Source organism: Somniosus microcephalus, chromosome 22 (genome assembly GCF_052327205.1).
Source record: "Somniosus microcephalus isolate GS21.2 chromosome 22, FLI_Smic_1.0, whole genome shotgun sequence".
NCBI classification, from domain to species: domain Eukaryota; kingdom Metazoa; phylum Chordata; class Chondrichthyes; order Squaliformes; family Somniosidae; genus Somniosus; species Somniosus microcephalus.
Window position 1 is genome coordinate 8242398 of NC_141008.1, and position 5785 is coordinate 8248182.

The window sequence follows — 5785 nt, forward strand, 5'->3', positions numbered from 1 at the left end:
TCACTGTGCTCATTAACTTATTCCTGGGTGTTGTGTCCAGCTACATTACAATATCTGGAGGTTGCTGCAACATATTTTATTTCAATCTAGTTAAGTTGACTGATGCAGGTTTATGTTTTGTATGTCAAGAGATGCAATCTGAATATATAACATAATAATACCCGATGACAGGACCTGAGGAGAGGTACAATGTAGAGCCAGGGTCTTAGTTGAGCGCACCATCGTCATCCTAAAGCAGTGATTCATAAGAACATAAGAAATAGGAACACGAGTAGGCCATTTGGCCCCTCGAGCCTGCTCCACCATTCAATAAGATCATGGCTGATCTTTTACTTCATCTCCACTTTCCTGCACTATCCCCGTATCCCTTGATTCCCTTAATATTCAAAAATCTATCGATCTCTGTCTTGAATATACTCAACGACTGAAGCTCAACAGCCCTCTGGGGTAGAGAATTCCAAAGGTTCACCACCCTCTGAGTGAAGAGATTTCTCCTCATCTCAGTCCTAAATGGCTGACCCCTTATTCTAAGACAGTGACCCCTGGTTCTAGACTCCCCAGTCAGGGGAAACATCCTCCCTGCATCTACGCTGTCAAGCCCTGTAAGAATGTTACATATTTCAATGAGATCACCTCTCATTCTTCTAAACTCTAGGGAATATAGGCCTAGTCTACTCAATCTCTCCTCATAGGACAATCCCCCCATCCCAGGAACCAGTCTGGTGAACCTTCGTTGCACTCCCTCTATGGCAAGTATATCCTTCCTTAGGTAAGGAGACCAAAACTGTACACAATACTCCAGGTGTGGTCTCACCAGGGCCCTATATAATTGCAGTAAGATGTCTTTACTCTTGTACTCAAATCCTCTTGTAATAAAGGCCAACATACCATTTGCTTTCCTAATTGCTTGCTGTACCTGCACGTTAACTTTCTGTGATTCGTGTACAAGGACACCCAGGTCCCTCTGAACACCAACATTTCCCAATTTCTCACCATTTAAAAAAATACTCTGCTTTTCTATTTTTGCTACCAAAGTGGATAACTTCACATTTCTCCACATTATATTCCATTTGCCATGTTCTTGCCCACTCACTTAGCCTGCCTATATAGAAACAGAAACATTGAAACATAGAAACATAGGAGCAGGAGTAGTTCCTGCTCCGCCATTCAATATGATCATGGCTGATCCTCTATCTCAATACCATGTTCCTGCTCTCTCCCCATACCCCTTGATGCCTTTTGTATATAGAAATCTATCTATCTCCTTCTTAAATATAATCAGTGACTTGGCCTCCACAGCCTTCTGTGATAGAGAATTCCACAGGTTCACCACCCTCTAAGTGAAGAAATTTCTCCTCATCTCAGTCCTAAATGTCCTACCCCGTATCCTGAGACTAACCCCTCGTTCTAGACCCCCCAGCCAGGGGGAACATCCTCCCTGCATCCAATCTGTCTAGCCCTGTCAGAATTTTAAACGTTTCAATGAGATCCCCTCTCATTCTTCTAAACTCTAGTGAATACAGGCCTAGTCGACCCAATCTCTCCTCATACGACAGTCCTGCCATCCCAGGAATCAGTCTGGTGAACCTTCGCTGCACTCCCTCTATGGCAAGTATATCCTGCCTTAGGTAAGGAGACCAAAACTGCACACACTACTCCAGGTGTGGTTTCACCAATATCCTGTTGAAGCCTCCTTGCATCCTCTTCACAACTTACATTCCCACCCAGCTTTGTATCATCAGCAAACTTGGATATATTACATTTGGTCCCCTCATCCAAATCATTGAGGTAGATTGTGAATAGCCGAGGCCCAAGCACTGATCCTTGCGGTACCCCACTAGTTACAGCCTGCCAACCAGAAAATGACCCGTTAATTCCTACTCTCTGTTTTCTGCCCGTTAACCAATCCTCAATCCGTGCTAGTGTATTACCCCCAATCCCATGAGCCCTAATTTTGTTTAATAACCCCTTGTGTGGCACCTTATCGAATGCCTTCTAAAAATCCAAATATACCACATCCACTGGTTCCCCCTTATCAATTCTGCTAGTTACAACCTCAAAAAACTCTAACAGGTTTGTCAAATATGATTTCCCTTTCATAAATCCGTGTTGATTCTGCCCAATCCTATTATTATTTTCTAAGTGCCCTGTTACCTGTAGGGGGTGGTGTGTGGTGGTGTTTGGCGCGTACGCCCAGTCAGTTATGCCTCTGGCTGTGAGCGGTTCGAATCGCTCCCACACCTCTGGGTTCTAGACACCGGCGGCAATACAGAAAAGACTTGAGTAGACTGGTGGTTTGGATGTAAGCAAAACTCAAGATTTTATTAAACAGAAAAATAACACAGTCTTATGAGAAGTTACTAGTGTAAAATTACAGGTGAATACAAATAACTATACTTATACAGGGAATGGGGAACACAAGGCACATCGAGGGAAAACAACTATCTTAACAATCACCTTTTCCTTATCCCACTCCCTACACCTAACTAGATTAAGCTATGAGGGGCCAGAATTTATGCTCACCAATCAAAGATCTGCTGAACTCAAAACAGCGGTGGGGTTTGGGGTTCGCTCTTTGTGCTCTCTGGAGCCTGCCGTCGTCACGTGGTCTCCGGGTGCTGCAAGGGCGTTGTCCAGGCATGAGTACCCCAAAGTTAAAGTCTCTGCTTGGGTACTTTGCCTTGCTGGGACGATGGTTCCTCTTCCTCGGTCGGTAGTTGAAGTTTGCATGAAGATAGTCGCAGGTTAGCTGAGACTGAAGGCCCAATCATTCGAAACTTGTCTTCAATCGTCTTCCCAATTCGTCTTCTCAATTCGTCTCCTCAATTCGTCTTGCCTCCTCGCCTCGTCGCGTCCCGCCTGGCCTGGCCTGGATTGTCCGTGTCCGCCTGATGCAATGCCGGGCATTTCCTGATGGAGTGGGGAAAGGCACGGGCGGTGGCCAGGGGGTAAGCGCAGGACGGGGGAAGAGCAGCAGCCACGAGGGCGAGGAGCAAGAAGAGGCCAGAGAGAGAGATTGCTACCCGGGGCCTTCAATTATACTCCTACGGATGGCCCTTATCTGCACGCCAAATCAGGTTAGTTCTTTGTCTTAATCTTGGCGGGCTATTTTAAATAATGGTAGCAATCCATACTAACTGTTTTTAGATGGCCGGTAATCGCATCTACTGGCCCGATAATTGACTTGTTTTGTTATTAATACACCTTGATGGGCCTGTCCAGCCTCGATGGCTTCCTTAATCTGTTCCCGATTATTTATGCAAACTGCTTGATGGCCTTAACTATAGGCCTAACTGGGTTTTGATTTGTCTCCGATTTGATCTAATACATAATTCAAAGTCCTGTCTGGTTTTCAAAATGCAAAGTCTCTCTTCACAGAAACTGCAGCTTTGGTTTCGATTTTTCCATGAGCTGCCTGTGCCGCAGAGTCCAAGTTTTAAAATACCACGAGGCGCGGACGCCATCTTGGTACCCCTTTTGATTTAAAATGTCCATGCAGGGTCCCTTTTATTAATAATAACCTTTGGGGAAATGTAGAAATTTTGTAAATCTTACATACCACATCCTTATTAATAGATTTAGCATTTTCCCTACTACTGATGTCAGGCTAACTAGTCTGTAGTTCCCCGTTTTCTCTCTCCCTCCTTTCTTAAATAGTGGGGTTGCATTTGCTGCCTTCCAATCCGCGGGAACTGTTCTAGAATCTATGAAATTTTGGAAGATGACAACCAACGCTTCCACTATCTCTTTCGCCACCTCTTTCAAAGCTTTAGGATGTAGGCCATCAGGTCCAGGGGATTTAGCGGCTTTCAGTCCATTAATTTCTTCAGTAATTTTTTTACTAATATTAATTTCTTTCAGTTCCTCATTCTCGCTTGACCCTTGATTCTCCACTATTTCCGGGAAGTTTTTTGCGTCGTCTCCCATGAAGAGAAACCCAAAGTATTTGTTTAATTTCTCTGCCCTTTCCTTATTCCCCATTATAATTTCTCCTGTCTCAGCCTGTAAGGGACCCACATTTACTTTCACTAATCTTTTCCTTTTTACATACCTATAGAAGCTTTTACAGTCTGTTTTTATGTCTCTCACTAGTTTACTTGCAATCTATTTTCCCTTTCTTCATCAATTTCTTGGTCCTCCTTTGTTGAATTCTAAAATCCTCCCAATCCTCAGGCTTACTACTCTTTTTGGCAACATTATAAGCCTCTTCCTTTGATCTAATACTATCTTTAACTTCTCTTGTTAGCTACGGTTGGACCACTTTTCCTATGGGGTTTTTGTGCCTGAAAGGAATGTATATTTGTTGTAAATTATGTATTAATTCTTTAAATGCTAGCCATTGCTTGTCTACCATCCTACCTTTTAATGTAGTTTCCCCATCTACCTTAGCCAAGTCACTCCTCATACCTACGTAGTTTGCTTTGTTTAGATTTAAGACCCTAGTTTTGGATTTAACTAAATCACTTTCAAACTCATTATAAAATTCTATCACATTATGGTCACTCTTCCCTAAAGGCCCCTTTACTACAAGGTTATTACAGGTAGACTACCCTTTATCCGGACTTCCGAAAACCGAAACCCTCTAAAAACCGAAGGTTTTTTCGTTCAGCGTAAGTCGTGCGTACGACTTACGCTGAACGAAAAAACCGAAGGTTTTTAGAGGGTTCCGGTTGCGGAAGTTCGGATAAAGGGTAAGTCGTGCGCACGACCCCCCGCCGACCCCCCCGCCGACCCCGCCAGCCCCGACAACCGCCGACCCCGCCAGCCCCGACAACCGCCGACCCCCCCCGCGTACCCCGCCGGCCCCGACCCCCGCCGACCCCGACTGACTTACGCTGAGCGTCAGCGTAAGTCGTGCGCACGACCCCCCGCCGACCCCCCCGCTGACCCCCGCCGACCCACCTTCCGAAATCCGAAATTCTCCTTTATCCGAAACTCGGCTGGTCCCGAGGTTTTCGGATAAAGGATAATCTACCTGTAATTAAAAATAACAGAAAATGCTGGAAATACTCAGCAGGTCAGGCAGCATCGAGCAGAGAGAAACAGAGTTAACGTTTCAGGTCGAGGACCCTTTGTCAGAACTGGAAAAGGTTCGAGAAGAGAGATTTTTAAGCAGGGGTTAAGGGTTATTAATTAACCCTTTCTTGTTGCACAATACTAGATCTAAAATAGCCTGTTCCCTAGTTGGTTCCTCAACATACTGATCTAGAAAACTATCTTGCATACATTCCAAATTGGGTGTGGGAGTGTGCTACTCCTAGCACTGGGCATGAAACCCAGATGCCGTCAATTGTGAAATTGAGGTCGATAAATTTGTTAATTTGTGGGCTGGCACCTGGAAAATATATAACCGTGAAAGCTGCCAGATTGTCATAAAAACCCAACTGGTTCACTAATGTGCTCAGCAGATGGAACTTGCCACCCTCACACAGCCTAGCCTCCAGTTCCACATGGCTGGCTAGTAATTCCATTCTGTTGTAAAAATGATTATGATATTGAAAGAAAGGGCCACTATCACCTTCCCATGGAAACTAGGGGTTAGCAAGAAATGCCACCTTGCCATAGTCACACTGCCCTGAAGGAAAAACCCTAAACAGATCGGAGAGAGTGTTAAGTACAGTGCAGCCAATGTGTGGGAGATTCTTGCAGCCTCCTGTGTCCTGTGCGACTTTGCCCTTTAAAGCGGCCCAATAATGGGCAGGCAGGAGAAGAAAGGTATCTGCAAGAGGGAGAAGTTGGTCCAGACCTGAGATCGAAGGCCTTGTCTGTATTATCGAGAGCTCAC